This window comes from Macaca thibetana, chromosome 6, assembly GCF_024542745.1.
Source record: "Macaca thibetana thibetana isolate TM-01 chromosome 6, ASM2454274v1, whole genome shotgun sequence".
Classification (NCBI taxonomy): domain Eukaryota; kingdom Metazoa; phylum Chordata; class Mammalia; order Primates; family Cercopithecidae; genus Macaca; species Macaca thibetana.
Genome location: NC_065583.1, coordinates 89,185,819 through 89,212,288, shown reverse-complemented (window position 1 = coordinate 89,212,288; position 26,470 = coordinate 89,185,819).

Here is a 26,470-nt window from a genome sequence, read left to right as displayed (position 1 = left end):
ATAAAAATATTCAACAGTCCTACAGTTTTAGAGACTATTAGAAATAAAGTACTGAGATCAAAATAAAGAGAATTTGCACTTCTTACAATACTCAATTCATAAATGTCTTACACTCGATGTGTCTGTTTTGTGTGTGTTTGTATAATTGTTAATGAGTGCCATGATATTTTTAAAGTAATAAGAAACCTTAGAAATTGTAATTCAAAGTGGTTTTTTCCTGAACAGCAGTGCAAAGCCCTGTTTTAGGAAAAATTAAGAGCATATGTTACAGAATTCAGCCCTAATTTGCAATGAATTGCTTCAGTAAAAGCACTTATATCAGTACTGTTAATCTTAATGGTTACAAGTGACCCATGTTTTAATAATCCAGAACATCAGTTGAGTACAAAATCTCTTTTTTCTAATTAAGAATGTTTGACCACAAGAGGGAGTTCCTTGCCAACTGTTTACTTAGCCTCACCAGATATGATGGGCCAGAATTTACAAAGAAAAATACCTTCAAATACATTTAGTTTTCTCAGTGCTTTTAGATTGAGAAAATGATGGCAATCTATTTAAATTTAGGTCTTCATCAGAATGAAATATAATTTGCACTATGAAATTCTTAGGTTAGCATACCAATCATTTTTTAGGAATGAAATGATGTGCCACGTTTTTGAAAGAGGTTTCAAAATTTGCACCTGCAAATTTTCAGTGCACCAGTTTGTGAACAAAACCCACACTGACATACCAAAGACCCTTTGAGGCCATAGATTGTGCCACCATACACCAACTTACTTAATTAGCATAAGTAAAGATAGCTTCGTCTGTATAAACTGACACACGTATTTTTGCTGAATGTGGTATCATCAGTGAACACAGTATAGGATTTGGAATGTGACTTTGAAGGTACAAAATTCAATTAGCATGTTTGAAGAAAAAAAAGTTAATCCTTTAACTAGTGGACTCCTTGGCATACAAATTAAGGCTATTTTCCTCATGATTAGGTACATAATATACCCAATATCTCAATCATATATTAGAAAGCTTAAAATATGTCCTACCTCATAATGATTTGCCTTAAAATTACATGTAATCCAGAGCATCCGAGGAAAGTGTGTACTGACACAATTTTGAAAAAGTATCAGCATACTTAGGAAATACTTTATGCGATATTCTGTGTGTGTTTCTTTTTAATTAAAGGAAAAAAAGTAGGATTGTTTCAAAACTTGCATGTGATTCCCCCAAGAATTTGATTTCTGTTGTGGTTATTCCTAAAGTTTTACACCATAGCCTCCTGAAGTGACACTCAACAGTATCTTCCTCACCTTAAGATGAGAGCAAGAATTCTCCATAGCAAAGCACAGGGGCATTTAGAGATGGGCACTCCAGCCACACATATTGAGATAATTAATAAGTGTAACAGTAGTAAATGCAGTAATTTTGGCAAAACTTATTTGGAGAAAATGACTGCATCTCACATGTGTGGCACTGGCTATAAATATAGGATATAGGAGAAGAAAATACCAGTAATTCTTTCCACTGTTCCCTCCCACCCCCTATGGTTCTTAGGATTGTATTATTTTAAACCATTTTTGACACATTTTGCCACATAAAGTCATGCATTTTTAAGAGCTGATCTCTTTACAGTAACTTAAACTGACAAGTAAGGAAAGCAGAATTCTTTGGTGACCCCTGCAGTTCTGCAGCTCACTGAAAGGATTCTCCCCCACCTGTTTCTAAGACAGACACAGTGAGGAATACAAGGACAGCACGTGCTTACATATATTCAACAATAAGAATTCAAATATAATAAAATACGGGGCATGTCACAAGACACTGTGAAAACACATGCACTAAATTATAGACAGAAATAAGTTTGAAATAAATATCCTTTGTTGGTGTAAAGTTGAGAAATGATAAATCATTCCTTTTAGCCTGCAACCAAAGTCAAGCTGACAATAACGTGGAGAAATGAAGAATCTATTTTATTTTTTTCAGTAAGTTGTTGCAGGTGTACTATGCAATCTTGTATGGAGTAGGAACGTGGTTAATTTTCCTTCCTTTCTTACCTCCTCTCTCTCTTTCTTTCTCTCAGATGCACACACACACGCGCGCGTGCACACACACACACACAGAAGCCATACATGTACTTTCTTTGGGGTTAGCTATATTGAGATTCTCAAAGGTTGTATTAAAAATATGCCTAACACTAAGCCTTAGTGAAAACATCTGGAAGTTTTGGTCTCCATGATGTGAAAGATCCAGATGTTTGGAAATATGCTTACTGACTGATTTGTATATGTGTGTGTGAGCACGTGAGTGTGTGTGCATATATATATGCTTATGTGTGTGTATAATCCTTTGCTTCACTGGTGTCATGAAGACAAAACCTTGAACTCCACATATTATGAAGCATAGCGATTTCCAAAATCCACCTTATAAACTCATAGCATACATTATTAACATTTTATTTTAGCAAATCTCTCACACTATCAATGCATGGATATTTGAAATTGAAATAAGACATCATGCTAATTATCTGCAAAGGAGATTAAATAGCAAGTCCAACTCTTTAACAGAGTTGGCCATAAAGAACCAGAGACGCTCAGAGTAACTTGCTCATAGGGACATTTCCAACTCTTTAAAAGTCGGGACAAAACTCCCAGGCTTAACTTCCCAATCCAGGAATACTGTTTTCATATCATAGCAAGTAGCATCCATACATGATAGGAAAAAACTGAAAGGGAAAAGAATTGTAGCCTTAACAGTTACACTAAGAAATTCACGTTTATATGAACTTTAAAAAGGGATCATGTATTTTGTTATTTTTAGTAATGTCTTGGCATTTTATTTGACTGATACATTTTAAATATTATTGGTGCTATTAATGCTTTTGTTATTATGATTATGACATTAATAAATTATAATTTCACAAAACCAATTTACATGCAAATGTAGTAAGCAAATTTTATCCATCAGTATAAATCACCAAATAAGAAGAGTATACAACTTCCTAGCAGTGTGTTCCAAGTCAGGTAAGATGAGTGAGTTTTTAGTTGCAAAATGACTTTGATAAATTCTAATAAGCCATTCAAAAAATGTAGCTTAAAATATGCCAAAATATCCACATGTTGCCACTGGACTGAGGGCTTCAGTTAATACTGCAAAAAGCTATCTTTAATAGCTATTGGTTGCTCAGCAGGATGAGCAAGGCTGGGATTAGAGATAATGATACTTGTTGGAACCGCAGGGAGGCAGAGGAGAAAGCGATCGGCCTCCCTTGGCTTTGTAAAAGCATATTGAAAAGAAACTTATATTCAGGAGAACATGATACTAGGCAGTGATACATCTGATAATCTAAATATTTCTTTTTTTATTTTAAGTTGATCTGTGACAGCTATTTCACATTTAAATATAGTATTGAAATTCTTAGATGTCAGAAAACACATGGTGAAATCTTTCTTGTATTAGCCCCTCCTTTTTGCATTCCACTGTCTCCATTCTATTTCAAACCTTGTCATCTTAGTGAATATCAGTTTATTGATATTCTTTCCTTCACGATTGTCCTACACACAGTGCCTCTCCAAAGTGGTCCAAACTAATTGCAAAAGCCAGAACAATCTTTCTAGTGGGCTGCTGTGATTGTGTTACTTCCTTATTCTGAAACTTGCTCTTTCATATTCAGTACAAAACAAATTTCGTGTAATAACATTTAAAGTTTCCTCCTAGAAGATATCAACTTGTTTTATTGTTGTTCTTGTTGTTTTTAATAAACAGTGTTCCCGTGTGAAACATCCCTTGAACTACTGTGTCCTTTCAGACATACCACGGATTCCCTCAGTCAGGAAAGTCTACCCTTGGTCTATTGAAATCTGGCTACATTTTAAGGCCCAGACCAGTTAAGATGTACCCTATAAGTCTTTCTTCATCTCTTTATGAATAGATCCCTTACTGCTCATCTCTTGATAGCAGTCAATTTGTACCACTAACAACAACACATATGCTGAAATTATAGTTATTTGTTTATAGGTGCTATTGCCCCATCACATTTCGCTCCCCTCTATGGCATAGATCATGTCATATCCAACTCTATCTTGCAAGACTGTCTGTTTGCTACATAATAGGCTCTACATAAGTTATTTGAGAATTGATGAATTAATTGAAATTTTAAAAAGTAGTAGATTGCATGAACATGAATATTAGCAAAAATAACTAAAATATGCCAAAATACTCACCTGCTGTCACTGGACTGAGGGTTTCAGTTAATATTGCAAAAAGCTATCTTTAATAGTTATTAGATGCTATTAAATAGCTATTTTTAGGATTTAAAGCCATTTAAATTCAGAACTTTTAGTGACTTACTGTGCCGGCGGCCTTCTGTTTGTCCCTCCAAAGGCCAAAGAAGAAGAAATTACGAGAAGATTGCATCAGTGAGCAAATGAATGTGCCTTCTCTCAGAGATTACCTTGGGATAGTTTCTTTTGACCAAAGGTCCTAGCTCCTTTCAGGAGGGCTCCTCCCAAGCTCTCTCTCTCCATATTCTGATAACTGCCTCTTCCTCTTGCCCTTCAGGCTAAGGTGTGCTATTTAAGCCCCTCGGTCACTGCTCCCAAGAGGCCGCTGTATTTCTTGCAGCATTTCTCTATCCAACTCATGCCATTATAATTAGTCCCTTTGGTAAACTCTGTTCCAATTTTTTCTATCTGAGGGTGTCATCTATTTTCTGACAGGAGCCTGACTGAAACATCTACAAATGTGTATGGATTTGTGGTGCACATACTTTGTGTATCTATAAAATGACAATTGTCAACAGCTGTGGGAATTACTAAAACGAACAAATGACTGTCTTTTTCCTTAGAGTATTATAGAAACAATCTTAATTAATTTAATCACCAATAATTCTATTCAATGAGTGAGCATTAACTTCGGTTCTCCTTTTAGCCATTACTATACAACAGAGAACATAGATAGATAGATAGATAGATAGATAGATAGATAGATAGATAGATAGATAAATAGATAGATAGACAGGCACATATATATACAACATGTTTTCCTAAGTCCTTCTTTTCAGAATATAAAGTTATTGAAAGTGTTCAAGACCTAGGCACAGACAACATCTCTTGCCAGCTAATGTCTACATAAAGTCAATATGCCAGTTATTCTAATTGATAATTGTGAGTCATAATTACATCTTTGATTTTTAAAAGAAATCCTATGATAGCACTTAAACTGCTTGCCAACCTTTCCGAATGCTGAAGTAATTTGTTATTCTTATAGGTAGGCAAAACTTAAAGATTTTCTTAAATATGTATGTACTACCTCATGTCTTGTTAGATTCTAAAGAGACCCTATATTAATACACAGATGTAGTTTATTAAAAGCTTGGATGATAAAACCATTAATAAAATAGCTACTTAAAATAATATTTTTTGGAAGTTTGTCAAGAAGTAAAATTGACAAATTATTTAATATTGGTCTCCTGGTGGGAGACTATGCAAAATCAACAAACAGAAAATGTGAAAATAAAGACAATTTTCTATGTTAAGCTTAAAAAAACACATCCTTACACAGTCTATTCTAAAGAATTGTATTTTGGAAGGAAACATCATTTTTTTTGTTAGTGTTCTTAAATGCTTTTCTCCAGATAAAATACGACTGTACCAATTTGAATCCAATTTTGTAATTAAAAATTGCTCCCCCTCTGTGAACTTGTAGTAATGTTTCATCCAAAAGCAGATTATTACAACCAAATTACAAACCCCTAAAAAGAAGGGGGGCATTATAAATGGAAACACCCACACAACCTTAAGTACAATATAGCAGTGCAAACAGCATTGCTCTAATGACAGTAATCCTGCTTGCCTTAGCTGTATTCATGCAAATGACAATTTAGTACAGATGTGGCACACATTTGCATGGTTAATGGCATCATTTTTTGTCCTTTTCTACTCCTCTATATTATGATCAGCTGTTATGCTTAACATTACAAATTCTATGTGCTGTTCCTAACATTAGTAGAAACATAAGGCTGGTAGTTTCCTTGTCAGTGATTTAACTGAAACATGCATATGCACAAAAAAGCAGGAGGTGTAGGACGGGTGGGGTGGGGAGAGGTGGTTAGTGCCTGGCTGAGGCTTTCTCTTTTTAAGACATTCTCTTTCAAGGATGACTCTGGAACAGAAACAATTTTTAATATATGAAAAACCTCAATAGTTTTCCTGTTTCAGCAACATATTCAGAATATTTCACATGTGAGTGCAACTCAGAGTTCCTACCTGGATTTATGTATACATCTCTCGCCATTCCATTATAAATGGTGCATCCCAATTCATGGAAAGAACATGTTCATTCTTTGGAAGATTTGATGACAATGAATATGCAAAATATTGACAGGTCAGTTTAAGAAGGTAACGAATCCACACGGAACAAATTACTCTTGTTATTAACATTTCCTAATGCTAAAATTGCCAGTATAAAACCGTGGGCACCATATTAAGAAGCAGATACATCCCTTGGCAAGAAAAGTGGGAAGTAATCTAGTGTTTCGATGTGCTTGAGAAATATATTGTGTACAGACAAAGAGAGAGTTAAGCCTTATTCCATGGTGAAACAAAATAACATGACATTTTTTAAACATGACATTGTAATAAAATTCATTGATTTTAATAAATTGTAGGTGATTCTTTTACTTTCTTATTTTTAAATCTGGAGAGAACATTTCAAATGTTTTATTTTTCTTATGACTTCTAAATTTGAGAATTTTACCAGTTATCAAACCTAACACCAAACCAAAGTAGCCTTTATTCTTAGTTCAACGTTTTCTTGTGTTTCTCCATTCTCTTTTTCTTCATTTGCTTTTTTTACTCTCCATAAAACTCCACTCCAACACACAGTCTGTCATCTATCATCTCCTACAGCCTAAAGATCTCCTTTCCTTTAAAGTGCATTTTCCTACATGGTAGACGCCATTTATTATTCTTGCATTTTACAAAGTGACCCATTATTCATGTATAACTTCTCAAATATATGTGTATATATATAAATTATATATATAATTTTTAGGTTCTTTTTTTAAGCTAATCTATGAATTGCTACATCTAAGCATCGAGATTCCTTGCCTAATTTCTTTACCTGAATTTTGATTCAAAACTAGGTCCAGCTCTACTAGTAAGACAGTGGTATAATGTCTGATGTATTGAAGGCCATTATAAAGCTCATAAGTTATGTAAACAACCTCAACAAAATATCATACATGTATTTAAGTATATTCCAATGTGTCAGGCTTTGTTGCTATACAAAGGAATTTTACTATATCTTAGAGAGGTTTATAAATACGGTAATAACATAATGAAATCAGTATTTTAGGAAGAACATCATAGCAATATGGTTTGGGATGAGGAAGTAGAAAGACAGATGGAACTTTACCAAAGCTATGATGATAAGGCAAGCAACTCATATTCAGGGTTATAGATATGGAAATTTTTGTGCAAATGGAAAAAGGGGAATGGATTCTTGAGATGCTAAGAGAATATAATTAAAGGAATTAGAGAGATTTAAAATATAATATGAAAGATGAATTATTTTTGATGTTGGGGTTTCTAACTCAAGTATGTGCATAAATATACTCAATAATCAACATGTGGGATGTGAGACAGGTAAACAATTACAGAAAAAAAAATGTGGAAATACAAGCCTCAAACCAGGAGTATCACTGAGACAAGTAATAAAGTTTGAGTCAAAACATCAACATAAAGGCTCAAAGAGAATAAAGGGGATGATCTAGGGAGATAGAATACAGTTAAAAGAGGGTGTAAGAACATCAAGTTTGATCAAATGTGAGGAGATGGAGTGCAAAGAAAGACCACCTGAAGAAGGAAACCTGAAATATAGCAAGAAAATAAAAGAATTGTGGAGAAAGCCTGATGTAGTTAGGTTGACATCTCTTGTTTTTGCAAGCAGCCTCTGGTAATGTCATAAAAATTTCCCTTCCTTCGGTCCTTCCTTCTTTCTTTCCTTCCTTCCCTCCCTCCCTCTGTTCTCCCCTCCCTCCCTCCCCCTCCCTCCCTCCCTCCCTCCCTCCCTCCCTCCCTCCCTCCCTTCCTTCCTTCCTTCCTTCCTTCCTTCCTTCCTTCCTTCCTTCCTTCCTTCCTTCCTTCCTTCCTTCCTTCCTTCCTTCCTTCTTTCCTTCCTTCCTTCTTTCCTTTTTTGCTAGTTTGAGTCAGTTTGCAATAGAAAGATAAACCTGATTAGTACTTTGAGACCTGAATGGTACACTTTAAAAAGAAGGTTTGATTCCCTGTGCCAAATGCTCAGGAAGATTAAATTTAATAAGATCTAGGTTTAAACTACTGAGATTTGTTACTATACAAATACTCATGTCACTTGTAATTTGAAAGAATCATTTTATCATTAAGGAGACTTGGCAGGGGGGTTCAAATGGAATTAGTTTGTGTTATGTTTTAATGTAAATAGAAAAATTAAATAATTAAACACAATGTACTTTGTCCATATCTTTGGTGAATATTAGAGCAAAAATCAAATTTTAAGGAAAATAAAATGCTTTATGTAGCTGAGTTGTACATAATCAAATTTACTCTTTTATATTTAAAAATTAATTAATATTTGGGCTAAATTACAACAAATATTTAAAAGGAATAATACTTTCTATATATATGAAGGCTTGAAGGTTGCAAAATGAATTTCTGATGTTATCCAATTTCATCACATTTTTAACGAATAAATATGTCAGATGAGCAAAAAGATTAACTGTTTCATTTCCATTTTAAAAGTGAGAAAAGGGAGAGCTCAGGAACTCAGTGATTTTTTTTACATGACCATAATATAGTAGGCCAATATTCTATCATTTCCCCTTCATACAACATAAAGAACATGCTTTACTTCCAAATATCTATTTGTTATGGTTATTAAGCATGCAAATATTTGAAAAAGTAGGCCTATTACCTACCAAGTGTCAAATATTTAGATATTTAGAAGAGTACGGATTTTAGCTTGTATTTTTCTTATATCTGTGGATAGTTAACAATATTCAGGCTACATATTAAATGTAATTTTTTTTCCCATTTAGTTTTCAGTGTTTATACAATTGTTTCACTTTGGGAAACATACTAACTTCCACATAAGCACAGGTAAATTAGAAGAAAAGTTACTTTTATCTCAATAAAGCAAAATATTCCCAATTAGAGTGACTTTTATGCTGACTTTATTTAAGATTTAAGGTTTATGATAGTTCTATTTTTAATTTTTGAAGAACTTTCATTCTACTTTTCATAGTTGATATGGTTTGTCTCTGTGTCCCCACGCAAATCTCATCTTGAACTGTAACCCCCCATGTCAAGGAAGAAACCTGGTGGGAGGTGAGCAGTTTCCTCATGCCAGTCTGGTGGTTGTGAGTGAGCTCTCATAAGAGTTGACAGTTTTAAAGTGTGGCACTTCTTGCTTTTTGTTTCTCTCTCTCTCTCTCTCTACCACCACATTGTGAAGAAAATACTTGCTTTTCTTTTTCTTTCCTTCCTGATGGTAAGTTTCCTGAGGCATCTCCAGCCACGTGGAACTGTGAGTCAATTAAACCTCTTTCTAAAACATAAATTATACAGTCTCAGGTAGTATGTTTACAGCAGTGTGAAAACAGACTAATACGGAGAATTGGTACTGAGAGTGGGGCGCTGCTCTAAAGCTAACCTAACAATGTGGAAGTGACTTTGGAACTGGGTGATAGTTCAAAGTCTGTTGAAACAATTTGCAGGGCTCAGAAGAAGACAGACAGATGTGGTAAAGTTTGGAACTTCTTGGAGACTTGTTGAATGATTTTGAACAACATGTTGATAGTGATATGGACAATGAAGTCCAGGCTGAGGTGATCTCAGATGGAGATGCAGAACCAATTGGGAACTGGAGCAAAGGTCACTCTTGCTATGCTTTAGCAAAGAGACTGGTGGCATTTTCCCCCTGCCTAGAGGTCTGTGGAACTTTGAACTTGAGAAAGAGGATTTAGGGTATCTGGCAGAAGAAATTTCTAAGCCACAAAGTATTCAAGAGGTTGCCTGGATTTTCCTGAAAATGTACAGCTATATGTGTTCACAAAGAGATGATTTGAAATTGGAACTTATGTTTAAAAGGTAAGCATAGTATAAAAGTTTGAAAAATGTGCAGCTTGACTATGTAGTAGAAAAGAAAAACTGATTTTCTGGGGAGAAATTCATGCTGGCTGTAGAAATTTGCATAAGTAATGAGGAACCAAATATTAACTGCCAAGACAATGGGAAAATGTCTCCAGGGCATTTCAGAGATCTTCATGGCAGCCCCTCCCATTACAGGCCTTGAGACCTAGGAGGGAAAAATGGTTTCCTGGGTGGGACCCAGGGACCCAATTCTCTGTGCAGCCTCTGTACTTGATGCCCTGCATCCCAGCCGCTTCAGCTCCAGCCATGGCTAAAAGGGGCCAAGGTACAAACACCTCAAGCCATTGCATTAGAGGGTACAAAATCCAAGCCTTGGCAGCTTCCACATGGTGTTGGACCTGAGAGGGTGGACAGAAGACAAGTGTTGAACTTTGGGAACCTTCATCTAGATTTCAGAGGATGTAGGGAAACATATGGATGTCCAGGAAGAAGTCTGCAGCAGGGGCAGAGCCCTCGTGGAGAATCTCTACCAGAGCAATGCAGAGGGGAAATTTGGGGTTGGAGCCCCCACACAGAGTCCCCACTGGGGCATCGCCTAGTAGAGCTGTGAGAAGAGGGCCACCATCCTCCAGACCCCAGAATGGTAGATCTACTGACAGGCTGCACCATGCACCTAGAAAAGCTGCAAGCACTCAAGGCCAATCAGTGAAAGTAACTTTGAGGGCTGAACTCTTCAGATCCACAGGGGCAGAGCTGCTAAAGGCTGTGGGAGCCCAACCCTTGCATCAGCATGACCTGGATGTGAGACATGGTGTCCACAAAGATTTTGGAGCTTTAAGGTTTAATGACTGATTGGCTGGGTTTTGAACTTTTGTGGCCTGTGGCCCCTTTGTTTTGATCAATTTCTTCAATTTAGAATGGGAACGTTTACCCACTGCCTGTACCCACATTGTGTCTTGGAAATAATTAACTTGCTTTTGATTTTACAGGCTCATAGGTGGAAGGGAGTTGCCATGTCTCAGATGAGACTTTGGACTTGGACTTTTGGGTTAATGCTGAAATGAGTTAAGACTTTGGGGTACTGTTGGGAAGGCATGATTGGTTTTTAAATGTGAAAAAGACATGAAATTTGGGAAAGGCCAGAAGAGGAATGATATGATCTGGCTCTGTGTCTCCACCCAAATCTCATCTTGAATTGTAATCTTCATGTCAAGATCAGATGGTTTTGAAGTGTGGCACTTCCCATTGCTCACTGTCTCGCTCTCCTACAGCTTTGTGGTAACGGTACTTGCTTCTCCTTCTGCTTCCACCATGATTGCGTTTCCTGAGGCCTCTCCGGCCATGTGGAACTGTAAGTCAATTAAACCTCCTTTGTTTATAAATTACCCAGTCTCAGGTGGTATCATTATAGCAACGTGAGAATGGACTAATACAGTAGTTGTTTCATTTTACATTCCCAACAAGAGTATATGAGGGTTTCAATTTTACCACATCATTGGAAACACTTGTTATTTTTTTTTTAAATAACAGTCATTATAATAGGTGTGAGAAGATATCCTATTGTAGTTTTTATTTGCATGTTCCTGATAATTAATGATGTTGAACATGTTTTAATCTATCTGTTGACTATTAGTGTGTCTTCTGTAAAGAATATCTGTACAAATCCTTTGCCCACTTTTTAATTGGGCTATTTTGTTATTATTATTGGGTTGAAATTCCTTTTCTGGATTATATATCCAAAAATATTGAAATCAGAATCTCAAGGAGATATCTGCATGCCCATGTTGATTGCAGCATTATTTACAATCATCAATATATGAAAAAATCTCATGTTCATTAAGAGATTAATGATTAAAAATATGGCATACACAAATAAAGGAATATTCTCCATCCTTATAAAAAAGAAATTCTGCCATTTGACATTATGGATGAATCTGGAGGATATTACACTAAATGAAATAAACCATTCACAGAAGGACATATATTGTAAAATTCCACTTATTGCAGGTATCTATACTAGTCAATTCATAGGAGGAAAAAAGACAGTAATGATTTTCAGGATCTCCAGGGTAAGAAAAATGGAGAATCATTCAATGGGTATAACATTTCAGTGATGTTAGATAAGTTCTAGAAATATAGACAGTGACTGTGATTAACAATACAGTACTGTACACCTCAAAATTTGTGGAAAGAGAAGGTTACATGTTAAGTGTTCTTACCATTGAAACAAAAACAAAACAAAAGTACAGAAGAAAACTTTGAGAGTTGTTGGATGTATCTATTACCTTGCTTTTGGTGATGCTATCAAGGATGTTAGAATATGTTCAAATTCATCAAATTGTACACATTATGTATGTAAAGTTCTTTGTGTATCACTTATACCTCAATAAAACTGTTATAAAAAGAAAGAAAATAAAATGTATAGGAATATTTAAAAAAACCCTAAAACTAATAAGTGAGTTTTATAAGGTCACAAGATCCATGCAAAACTGAACCATAGTTTTTTAATAGTGGAAATGGATAATTGGAAAATAAAGTGTTTTAAAAAGGATATTTATAATAGTTCATAAATGCTTAGATATAAATCTAACAAAACACGCATTGGTATATGGAAAAATACAAAATATTAATGAAAGAATAAAAAGAGTCCTAAATAATTGAGTAGACATAAAATGCCCAGAGATTTGTTGACTCCACAAAGTAAAGATCTCAGTTTCATCCAGATTGATTCTGGATTTACTGGAATTTCAATAAAATTACAGTAAATCTAAAATTTTCTTTCTAAATTTTAGATAATTCTTTTCTTTTTTAGGTTTTTTTTTTTTTTTATGCTTTAAGTTCTAGGGTACATGTGCACAACGTGCATGTTTGTTACATATGTATACTTGTGCCATGTTGGTGTGCTGCACTCATCAACTCGTCAGCACCCATCAACTTGTCATTTACATCAGGTATAACTCCCAATGCCACCCCTCCCCCTTCCCCCCTCACCATAATAGGCCCCGGTGTGTGATGTTCCCCTTGCAGAGTCCAAGTGATCTCATTGTTCAATTCCCACCTATGAGTGAGGACATGCAGTGTTTGATTTTCTGTTCTTGAAATAGTTTGCTGAGAATGATGGTTTCGAGCTGCATCCGTGTCCCTACAAAGGACACAAACTCATCCTTTTTTATGGTTGCATAGTATTCCATGGTGTATATGTGCCACATTTTCTTAATCCAGTCTGTCACTGATGGACATTTGGGTTGATTCCAAGTCTTTGCTATTGTGAATAGTGCCACAATAAACATACGTGTGCATGTGTCTTTATAGCAGCATGATTTATAATCCTTTGGGTATATCTCCAGTAATGGGATGGCTGGGTCATATGGTACCTCTAGTTCTAGATCCTTGAGGAATCACCATACTGTTTTCCATAATGGTTGAACTAGTTTACAATCCCACCAACAGTGTAAAAGTGTTCCTATTTCTCCACATCCTCTCCAGCACCTGTTGTTTCCTGACTTTTTAATGATTGCCATTCTAACTGGTGTGAGATGGTATCTCATTGTGATTTTGATTTGCATTTCTCTGATGGCCAGTGACGATGAGCATTTTTTCATGTGCCTATTGGCTGTATGCATATCTTCTTTTGAGAAATGTCTGTTCATATCCTTTGCCCACCTTTTGATGGGGTTATTTGTTTTTTTCTTGTAAATTTGTTTGAGTTCTTGGTAAGTTCACACATAACAATATTAACCTTAAATGTAAATGGACCAAATGGTCCAATTAAAAGACACAGACTGGCAAATGGGATAAAGAGTCAAGACCCATCAGTTTGCTGTATTCAGGAGGCCCATTTCGCATGCAGAGACACACATAGGCTCAAAATAAAGGGATGGAGGAAGATCTGCCAAGCAAATGGAGAACAAAAAAAAGCAGGGGTTGCAATCCTAGTCTCTGATAAAACAGACTTTAAACCATCAAAGATCAAAAGAGACAAAGAAGGCCATTACATAATGGTAAAGGGATCAATTCAACAGGAAGAGCTAACTATCCTAAATATATATGCGCCCAATACAGGAGCACCCAGATTCATAAAGCAAGCCCTTAGAGACTTAAAAAGAGACTTAGACTCTCATACAATAATAATGGGAGACTTTAACACCCCACTGTCAACATTAGACAGATCAATGAGACAGAAAGTTAACAAGGATATCCAGGAATTGAACTCAACTCTGTACCAAGCGGATCTAACAGACATCTACAAAACTCTCCACCCCAAATCAACAGAAAATACATTCTTCTCAGCACCACATTGCACTTATTCCAAAATTGACACATAGTTGGAAGTAAAGCACTCCTCGGCAAATGTAAAAGAACAGAAATTATAACAAACTGTCTCTCAGACCACAGTGCAATCAAACTAGAACTCAGGACTAAGAAACTCAATCAAAATCGCTCAACTACATGGAAACTGAGCAACCTGCTCCTGAATGACTACTGGGTACATAACAAAATGAAGGCAGAAATAAAGACGTTCTTTGAAACTAATGAGAACAAAGATACAACATACCAGAATCTCTGGGGCACATTTAAAGCAGTGTGTAGAAGGAAATTTATAGCACTACATGCCCACAAGAGAAAGTTGGAAAGATCTAAAATTGACACCCTAACATCACAATTAAAAGAACTAGAGAAGGAAGAGCAAACACATTCAAAAGCTAGCAGAAGGCAAGAAATAACTAAGATCAGAGCAGAACTGAAGGAGATAGACACACAAAAAACCCTCCAAAAAATCAATGAATCCAGGAGCTGTTTTTTTTTAAAAGATCAACAAACTTGATAGACCGCTAGCAAGACTAATAAAGAAGAAAAGAGAGAAGAATCAAATAGACGCAATAAAAAATGATAAAGCAGATATCACCACTGACCCCACAGAAATACAAACTACCATCAGAGAATAGTATAAACACCTCTATACAAATAAACTAGAAAATCTTGAAGAAATGGATAATTTCCTGGACACTTACACTCTCCTAAGACTAAACCAGGAAGAAGTTGAATCCCTGAATAGACCAATAGCAGGCTCTGAAATTGAGGCAATAATTAATAGCCTACCAACCAAAAAACTCCAGGACCAGAAGGATTCACAGCTGAATTCTACCAGAGGTACAAGGAGGAGCTGGTACCTTTCCTTCTGAAACTATTCCAATCAATAGAAAAAGAAGGAATCCTCCCTAACTCATTTTATCAGGTCAACATCATCCTGATACCAAAGCCTGGCAGAGACACAACAAAAAAAGAGAATTTTAGACCAATATCCCTGATGAACATCGATGCAAAAATCCTCAATAATATACTGGCAAACCAAATCCAGCAGCACATCAGAAATCCCAAATCCAGCAGCACATCAGAAATCTTATCCACCATGATCAAGTGGGCTTCACCCCTGGGATGCAAGGCTGGTTCAACATACGCAAATCAATAAATATATAAATAGAACTAAAGAGAAAAACCACATGATTATCTCAATAGATGCAGAAAAGGCTTTTGACAAAATTCAACAGCTCTTCATGCTGAAAACTCTCAATAAATTCGGTATTGATGAAACATATCTCAAAATAATAAGAGCTATTTATGACAAACCCACAGCCAATATCATACTGAATGGGCAAAAACTGGAAGCATTCCCTTTGAAAACTGGCACAAGACAGGGATGCCCTCTCTCACCACTCCTATTCAACATAGTGTTGGAAGTTCTGGCTAAGGCAATCAGGAAAGAGAAAGAAATAAAGGGTATTCAGTTAGGAAAAGAATAGGTAAAATTGTCCCTGTTTGCAGATGACAAGATTGTATATTTAGAAAACCCCATCATCTCAGCACAAAATCTCCTTAAGCTGCTAAGCAACTTCAGCAAAGTCTCGGGATACCAAATCAGTGTGCAAAAATCACAAGTATTCTTAGACACCAGTAACAGACAAACAGAGAGCCAAATCATGAATGAAGTTCCATTCACAATTGCTTCAAAGAGAATAAAATACCTAGGAATCCAACTTACAAGGGATGTAAAGGACCTCTTCAAGGAGAACTACAAACCACGGCTCAGTGAAATAAAAGAGGATGCAAATAAATGGAAGAACATACCATGCTAATGGATACGAAGAATCAATATCGTGAAAATGGCCATACTGCCCAAGGTAATTTATAGAATCAATGCCATCCTCATTAAGCTACCAATGACTTTCTTCACAGAATTGGAAAAAACTGCTTTAAAGTTCATATGGAACCAAAAAAGAGCCCGCATCTCCAAGACAATCCTAAGTCAAAAGAACAAAGCTGGAGGCATCACGCTACCTGACTTCAAACTATACTACAAGGCTACAGTAACCAAAACAGCATGGTACTGGTACCAAAACAGAGATATAGACCAATGGAACAGAACAGAGTCCTCAGAAATAATACCACACATCTACAGCCATCTGATCTTTGACAAACCTGAGAGAAACAAGAAATGGGGAAAGGATTCCCTATTTAATAAATGGTGCTGGGAAAATTGGCTAGCCATAAGTAGAAAGCTGAAACTGGATCCTTTCCTTACTCCTTATACGAAAATTAATTCCAGATGGATTAGAAACTTAAATGTTAGACCTAAAACCATAAAAACCCTAGAAGAAACCTAGGTAATACCATTCAGGACATAGGCATGGGCAAGGACTTCGTGTCTAAAACACCAAAAGCAACAGCAACAAAAACCAAAATTGACAAATGGGATCTAATTAAACTTTTCTTTTACACAGCAGAAGAAACTACCATCAGAGTGAACAGGAAACCTACAGAATGGGAGAAAATTTTTGCAATCTACTCCTCTGACAAAAGGCTAATATCCAGAACCTATAATTTTATATAATTCTAAGCTGTATAAAGAGAGCAAATGAACTAGGATAGCTGAAACAATGTCAATGAAATATCAGATAGGAAGACTCTATCCTTATAAGAATTACTCTATCCTTATAGCAAATCTCACATTAAGAATTGCTTTAAAGCTACAGTCATCAACACAATGTGGTATCACTGATGAGACAGAATTATAGATCAATGAAGTAGCAGAGAGAAACCAGATATAGGTCAATGCAATTATGGCCAATTGATTATCAACAAAACTGCAAATGGAGAAATAATTTTTCAACAACTGTTTCTGGAACAGTTGGATATACATGCACCAAAAAAAAAAAAACAAATAAGCAAGAAAAAACCCTCCACCTAATCTTCATGCTTTATACAAAAGTATACAAAATAAACATAGATACACATGCAAGATGTAAATATATAAAATATTTGGAAAAAAAAAATCTTAGTGACCTGGGTTAGTCAAAGGGTTCTTAGAAGAAGAATAAAAAGAAAAAAAGATCAATTAGATTCATCAAAGTTGATAATTTTTGCTTTTACAAAAAATGGTTAAGAGAATACAAATCACAAATCTGTTAAAGGAATATATAAATAAAATGTAAAAGGAATACAAACATACACACACACACATATATATATACACATAAATGTATACACATACATATATGTATATAAAGAACTAAGTTAAAAATTAAAAAACCAGCGACCCAATTAAAAGTGGGCAAACTATTTGAATAGGCATTTCACCAAAGAGGATATAAAAATGACAAATAAGCATATAGAAAAATGTTCATCATAATTAGTCATTAAGAAAATGTAAATTAAAACCAGAATGAATTACTATTACATACCTTTTAGAGTAGTTAAAATCAAAATGTTGATAATGTCAAGTACTAACAAGTTGGTGGAGCATCTGTCACTTGTGCACATTTTTGGTGAAAATGCAAATTAATAGAGCCACTCTGAAAAACAGTTTGGAAGTTTCTTATAAAATTATACATACTTTCATCATATGACCAAAGACTATTACTCTTATGTAATTAGAAATAAAAATTATGTTCACACAAAAATCTGTAGCAAGGATGTTTACAGCATCTGTGTTCCTATAATATACTTCATTGAAGCAATTTTTTTAAAAGGTCAACTTTGGATACATCTAACAACTTGGATGTATCTTGAATGCATTATGCTGAGTGAAAGAACTCAAATCGTTACATGCCGTGAGATTCCATTCATAATACACTTTCTATAAGACAGAAGTATAGTGTTAGTGAACATATCAGTGGTTGATATGGGTTAGGTGCATGGAGTTGGCCGGGATTATGAAGGAATAAAGCAAGGAATGTTTTTTTAATAGTGATGAATCTTCTCTGAATTGCAATTTTGGTGATGTTTAATTCTATATATGTTAATATTCATGGAACTCTATACCAATAGCAATATTTGATTTATGGTATAATCTTTTACCAATAGATACCAATAACAATATTCAATTATGGTATAATTTATTGTTAAAAATTAAATTTAATTTTAAAAAGAAAAAGAAAAAAGTGCACAAAAACACTGGTAATAAAATTTAATAAGTTGTTTACACTTTATCTACTTTGTTTTTTTGTTTGTTGGCATAAACAGGAACCTATAAAAGTGTAACTATGCTACACTCATTTCATGTTTTCTGAAAAGATCCTGTAATTTAGAATTCTAGCTTTTTTTATCATTTGTGTTTCACTTGTAATCATTACAGTAGTAAAATCAATCTTATTTAGTCATATATCAGTAAGTTTTTGATATCCTAATAGAACATAATTATAAACCTATGCTACAATCTAATACTAAAAGAAAACAGTTTTTTAATTTTTTCTATAAATGATATTTTCCTCGAGTAGCCTACCCCAATGTGAAGCAAGAAAAAGTAACAAAAATCAAAATTCAAATTATAGTTCAATATGGTTAAATATTTCAGTAATCCCTTAGAGAAACTGCTCATCCTCTTCATATGAAATGCTGAGTGTTTTCAAGTTCTCTGCCCCTCTCCAGTAGTTCCTGGAGATAGTTTTCATGACCTTGTGGGGCCAGAGGGAAATACACTCCTTAAGTCCACCATGTGTTCTCCAGATCATCAGGGTTTCCCTCATGGAATAACTAGTCTGGGCTTCTCCCTGGATTGGTAACTGAGATCTGAACTTACCATCCCTGATCATCATCCTGGTATCTGATGCTGAATCGATTGTGCTAATGATCTAACCTTGGATTTTTAATTTGTTAGTTTGGCTAGGATACATGCCTGCAGGCTGGTTGGTTTCACTTTGGATCTTATTGGATATGAAATTCCTCTCAGCATTCACCATGTTTTTTCTTTTTACCTGGCTCACAGCTCAGCCAATCTATACCATAGCTTCTGCTCCAGTACCATCTCATGCTTTGCTGTGGTGGTCCAAACAGTAGACATTCTAACTATCTGCTCATCTCCTTTACATAGTTCAACTGTATGACATAAATGAGCATTTGAGTCTCAATCATGCCATGCAGGGCTCAAGAGGTGCTCAGGAAAGCAACATTCCTACCTGCCTTCTAGCTTAATCACTTTTTCCCTGAAACTCCATTTGACATGGCTACTCCCAAGATTCTGTTACAGGGCAAGTTTCAAGGGAATCTCCTTCAAATATTTTAAATGTGAAGTGTTGCAATGCCTTGCCTTGACATTTCATGATGATATATACCTCTCCATTCTGGGACCAACCATGGAGAAAGAATATCAAAACACATATATTTTAGCCTCTGCCTTTCTTACCTGGATCACCTTTCTTGTGCCATCAATCATAATGGTGGAAATAGACATTGGATTTCGCCCTTTTTCAATATTCTATCTAGATACTGGATCCTTCCCTTCTTCATCATCCTGTTTAGAAGTGGTCTAGTATGCTTCTTGTTAACTTTCAGAGCTAAATAAATTAGAATATTATGTTCTGTTTTTGGAAGACCTGGCTTTCAAGCCCATTTTTTAGCTATGAACTTGAAAATCCTACTTTGGTTGTCAGAGGATATGTATTAATTCTTTCTTTTTCATATAGTTTATTAGTTAGATGTTTGTTATAGACAACACAAACAACTTTTCCAAACCTACAAAGAAAATGATTTATTGCCAGATATTTAATGGCTGAAAATATCTCAATAGAGCTTGCTTCAGGCCAAAATTCCAGGAACAACTTAACCTCCAGAGTCACACTGCAAGATCCAGTTCCATTGTTCAAAATCATGAAGTTGCTTACCTCAGAATGATGCCACAATCAGGAGACTGCTGCTATTACTAAAAGAAAGTCTCTAAATCAAGTGGTCATTAACTGTAGAGTCATATTGATGGTAATATACTTCAATAGAATGGATGCATCACACCTTGATTTTTTCCACTTTGTACAATTCCAAATTCAAAGAATGCATGAGAACATATAATGGATGGGAGCTAAATAAAATCTTGAATCCCAATTATAAGAAAATATGAAAATATAATCTTTATCAGCATCTGTATTTCAAGAAAGTACAATAGAAAGAAGTTGAAATAGATACTAAATGAGCTAACCTATTGTATCCATTAATGCATAGCATTCAAGATACTGCATTAGCATAGAGTAATTTTAATGTATTTAAAATACCTTGTTTGGTATTTCCTTATTGCTATTATTTTTTTTACTATTATTTACATTACAGTTTAAAAAATTTAAATCCATCCTCCTCAAACACATAGGTAGCTCAAGGTAATAAGAGAGTTATGAACACTTAAAATGTATAGAAGAAAACCTCATTAATATATGCCTGTTATGTTTGTACATTAACATAAATTTTTAAGACAGACACAAATTAAGACAGGCTCACTATTTCCCTGACCTTATTATATTTGAAATATTATAATAGTCAAGGTTACTTAGTGGACATTTGCCATTCGTTTGAATCCACCCAAAATGGAATTATAAATAGTCTAAATGCATATCTCAGAATCTATCTTTTTCTACAGCTAATTTATCTTCTCCATTCTCATTATCTTTGACTTATCGTATTCTCTTCTACTTCTCCTTTCCTAGATTTTTCCTTTAAATTATCTTAGTTGATTCCCTTTACTCTTCATCTTGCCTTTTATCATTTCTTTGCATTTTGTTTTTCATCATTCTGAGTATATTTGTATTACCCAGACATTTGGGAAGCATTATTCTACTTTTATAACATTTCCTTATTAGCAGTTAAATTGACTTGAAACATTTAATCATGTGTGTATATTTTAATAACACGCTGAAAATTAATGTAATGAGTAGCCTATTTTCAAAGATTGAATGCTTACTTTAATTCTGTCTTTGGTAATAATAGAATCAGATCCCTATCCAGTATTAATTAATCAATTATAGAGGAAGATGATGCATTTCCTTGTTGCTTGCACTGCTTTAATGTATATATACTACCTGTTTTATCACAATTAGTAAACCCCCAATAATACTTAGAAAGGTTTTATCATCGTAGATACTTAATTCTTATTCATTAGAATTTGGCTATAGGTTTTTTTCACTCTACTCCTAGTATTTTTGACAAAATTCCAGAGGAGATTCAGAAATTGACAGAGCAATTAAAACTGGGCAGACAAATGAGCAAAAGAGAACATGCCATTTAATAACTCAACAAAAAAATAGTTCCAAACAACCAGCTCATAAGCAGGAGTGATGTATTTCCTTTTGATCTTTACCAACAAGTGGAATTCTGGATTGTATGATAGCTCTATTCTGATGGACCTCCATACAGTTTTCTGTAATGGTGGAACCAATTTACATTCCCACCAACATTGTGCAAGGGTTGTCTCTTCACACCCTTGCCAAGAATTTTTATTTCTTATTTTTTATCATCATTTTTGTAATTTGTATTATTTATAACCTTCAAGACTGCTATAATTAAACACATTTTTGCTCTTTATTGATAATGTGTGTCCTTATTTTGAATATTTATCATTAAACATTGTAATAACACAAATCTGTGTGAATTTTTGTGTGTCCAAGCTTCCTTCTTTAGTACTAAGGGGTCACTTCCACTTTACTCATCCATTTCTTCTGGATTTCAGTTTCTAATTCCAGATGGGCTTGAAAATCAGATCGCTATTCAGCTTAAGCTTTGAGTGATACAGTAGTTTATAAATTCCTAAACGTGGTTCCAACAATTGTATTACGTAGCTTTAGCTCATACTAAAGCTGTAAATCTGTATTTCAGATACCTAGTCTATGAATTTTCTAATAATTTAGAGGAGGTTCCCAAACTGAGGTAGTATTAAAATATTGAGGAAATCAAAAATAATATTCGAGTCATTAAAATCAAAGTAATGAGCAGTAAGAGAGATGACTTAAGTCATTTTAGGGAAGTTTCCCTTATTGCAGATGAGCATGGTAAATCAATGCATGAGAGACTAAATAATTATTTTAGATGTGTTATGCAATGTCCAATAGAATTGAAATCACAGAAAGGTTTACATTTGAACAATGAAAGATACCTAGAGTATTCATAGATACCTGAGAATAGTTAGGCAAATATGTTTTCAAATAAAATACAAAGTTTACACTTGTTTTGATTAACAGAGCTGTACAGTTCAATGATTAAATGTGCCAACTTTGGAATCAAGGTTTCCTGTATTCAAATTCAAGCTTCACCATTGGCCAAGTTATTTAACCTACATGTGCCTCAGTTTCCTCATCTATATGTGGAGGCAATAGTTACACTCTCTTATAATGCTTTTGTTATTATTGTCAGAAGATAGCTCACATGAATCATTTTAGAAGAATACTTAGTGTTCAGTAGCCAACAGTTTTGATTATTAAACTGTAGAGAAAAAGTAAAAAGAAAAATCAAGAAGTTCTTCACTAGTTTAATTTTTCTACAAATGATAAAATATTTCTGATGATATAGGCTTGAATTTGTTTAACGTCTTGTTGAGGCATCTGAAGTGTGTGTGCGTGTAAACACTGGCACATTTCTGAACACAATTTACACCGAGCCAACGAGAGTCACTAATATTTGTTAAATTGCTTTTCTAAAGTGGCAAAAGTTAGTAGCATCTTTTCCAAAGGGTGCTTCATGCACACTAACTAATTAAGTGAATGGGTTTTCTGGTTTTAATTAAGTGGAGTGTTTGTATATGTATATGCTTGTTTATATACTCAGCAGCAATAAGGCTGAGATTTTAATATAGAAAGGAAGAAATAGCCACTAAGAAAGTTCAAGCCCATTCAATTAAAAATCCTAACCTGATAGTTTTATGCAATGCAAAGTTAATGGACTGGTTCGAATTCCATAAAGTAGTACTTTTTTTATCATCTGAAATGGCTCATGGATCTCATATGAACATACCTAATATTTCTGGAGCATTAACTCTTCAGAGGTATAATCACACTGTGTATCAATAAAGATAAAATACGTGGTAAGTGAAATTTTGCTTTCTGGCTGCTTTGGGATTATGTGGCTAATGACCATCAGGCAGACACTCAGGCAATCACAATGGGGAGATTTCTTAGCTCTGAAAGCACAGGCAAGGTTCCAAAATGCGCAAAACAAGCAGAGCATAGAGTAGGGGCAAAGGTGGTGTATTCATGGATGAGTGCAAGTTTTGGTTTTCAGGAGTTCAAGGAGCAAGTCTGTTCAGAATATTGTTATAAAGCAGATAGAGGACAAAAGCATAATTGAAATAACCGGAATGTACATAGGCTCACTGCATTGCCTTATGTGGTGTGGTTCTGTGGAAAAATTATTAGACTTACAAGAGTGAGGACTCACAGTTCTGCCAGCAAATAAGCTGAGTGGCTTTAGACAAGACACTTGACTTATCTCTGGGCCTCAGTTTTCCCATTTATGGATTAAAAACATTCGCAAACATTGGTTGAGTGCCTGCAATGTGCCAGCTATTGAGCTAAGTTTGGGATGCTAGAAAAGACAATCCCTTTTCTGGATTAGGAGGTTTACATTTTAAAGAGGCAAGAAGGCCCTAAACGAGGGCAGTGAGGTACAACAAGCTATGTAGTTTTCTTTCTCCTAAATGGGAAGAAACACGGAGAGGAAGAAAAGTGTACATTTTCAGTTGCAAATGGAGACGGGGGCACACCATGTTCCCTGAAATGATTGTACCTCCCATTGGTAAGAATCAGGTAATTGTCTCAAGCCTTGTCGAGTTGTTTGTTTGTTTGTTGCGATAGCTTCTAACATAATTGATCTGCTAAGAATTCTTTATAAACTCTCTCATGTAAAATTGTCCATGGCTGTAATTCTATATCAAGATCAGTGCTATGGCATCCTCGATGTACCTATGAACTCTCAAGTTTTATGTTTAAACTTATAGGATAATTGTTGGAAACATTATTCAATGGTAATGATGTAAAAAATCAATAGGAATAGAAACATGACAAATGTTCCAACAATTAAAATAAAATATTGCTTTCTGTTTAAAAGAGCATATAGTCACCTTTCAAGTTAAACTTTGGTCTTACAATCCATTTTAATGATATAAGAGAAAATAAGCTTAATTGAGTTCATTGTAAAGTCCTCAAAGGGTAGATCAGAATGTCGGTCACTAACTTGTGGTCCAGGTAGAATTCCACAGTCCACAAATTACTGAAGCTCTTTGAATATCTGAACAGTCAGAAAACTCTTATTTAGAATTATGCATATGACGGAGACTAGAATGTGTCCTAAGAATAGCTTACATCACATCAAGAAGAAAAGCACCAGATGATTACTTTTAGTCAATTCTATTTTTGTACTGTAGGTACCGATTAAAAGCTTCTAACATAACAGACGTAGCTGTTGCATCACAACATATCATCAAATTTTAGAATTGGAAGGTGAACATGCATCTAATATAATTCCTTTGGACTAGGTCCAGAGAAATAAAAGACACACTCAAGTTCACACAAATATACAATTCTGACTCTTATATTCAGTGCTCTTTCACATGTATTTTGCTGCCTTTTTATATAAAAATAACAGTAAATACAGATTCAAAAGTTTGGGGAACTTGTGAGTTGAGAGAACAAATCATAATAAAGCAAACCTAATAAAAGAAAATCTATATTTACACACATGATTAAATGTCAGCGATTTTTATCTTTACAAAAGGATTCACTGAAAGCTTCCTTTAAGTGGTAAACTAAGTTTTTTTCAAGACTTTTATTGGTTTGTACTATATTGATAGCACCATACATATATTACATAAAATACACCTACTCATAAACTGTATTTGAGTTATTGGAGTGATTTCTGTTCTGAGATTTCTGAATTTGTTAATGCACAGATAATGCAGAGAGAGAACTTGATTAAAGCTCTGGCAACAGATGATACTATGACTATACCTCAACTAACATGCCATGCCATAAATAGTTATTTTAATATTTATGGTACTTACTTTTGAGTAGGGATATGGGAAAACCTCTCAAAAGCTATCATCCAGGTTTTAATATAAGGAGGAACAAACCTAGGAGAGTACTGGGAAATGGGGAAAAAGGTAGAGAAGTATAGTCAGGAAATAAGACATTAATAAAGAAAATCTTTTTAAAATGTTGATTATCTATATGCCTTATAAAATATCGCTGCTATAAAATATATGATAAATCTGAGTTTTTCTTACATAGTCTTTCTTTCAAATCTTTTCAACATGTTCTTAACATCCATGATGTTTAACAGATCTCAAACATTGTTGAAAATATACAATTTTCAATAATATGCCCTTTTTCCATTCCTATATATGCCACTAAGTGCCTGCCACTTAGTCAACACTTAACACAAATTTGTTGAATGAATACATGAATATGTGTTGATTTTCAGTGTAGGAACAATTTTAAAATATCAAAAAATTATTCAATTTCTTGTTCTTTAAATAGCTTATTAGAGGAATAAATTCTAACTGAAAATGAAAATAACTAAACTTTATTATCTCCTATTTATTACAGGTATTACACAGCAAGTGGGCACCAATATATCATTTCCTCAGTAGTCATAACTGCAATGGATTTTCTTACATCAGTATAACCAATTCACCAAAGAAGTTTGGTCAAAATATCTGAGTGTCTTACCAATAATCAGGTAATGCCTTTTAACTGTGTCCAAGACCCTAAAGGCTAAGTAGCTTAGGTTGTGATAATAAAACCTAGATGAACTGCAAACTGCAGTCCAAAACAACACAGGTCATCTCATCGTCTTTAGATAGCTTCCACAACTAAGGAAGCATATGTGGGTCTTATGATTTTAAAGTATAGATGATATCATCAATACGATAGAAGAACTTTAATAAACACCCAAGTAAAGATATGGAAACTCACAATTGCTATAATTTTGAAATGTAAGGAATTTGACTTAACAAATTAGGATGATTTTCGCCTTTGCAGATCAAATACTTTTCAATGAGTCTTTTGATATTTTGATAGCCTATGCATGTAGGTAAGCTGTAT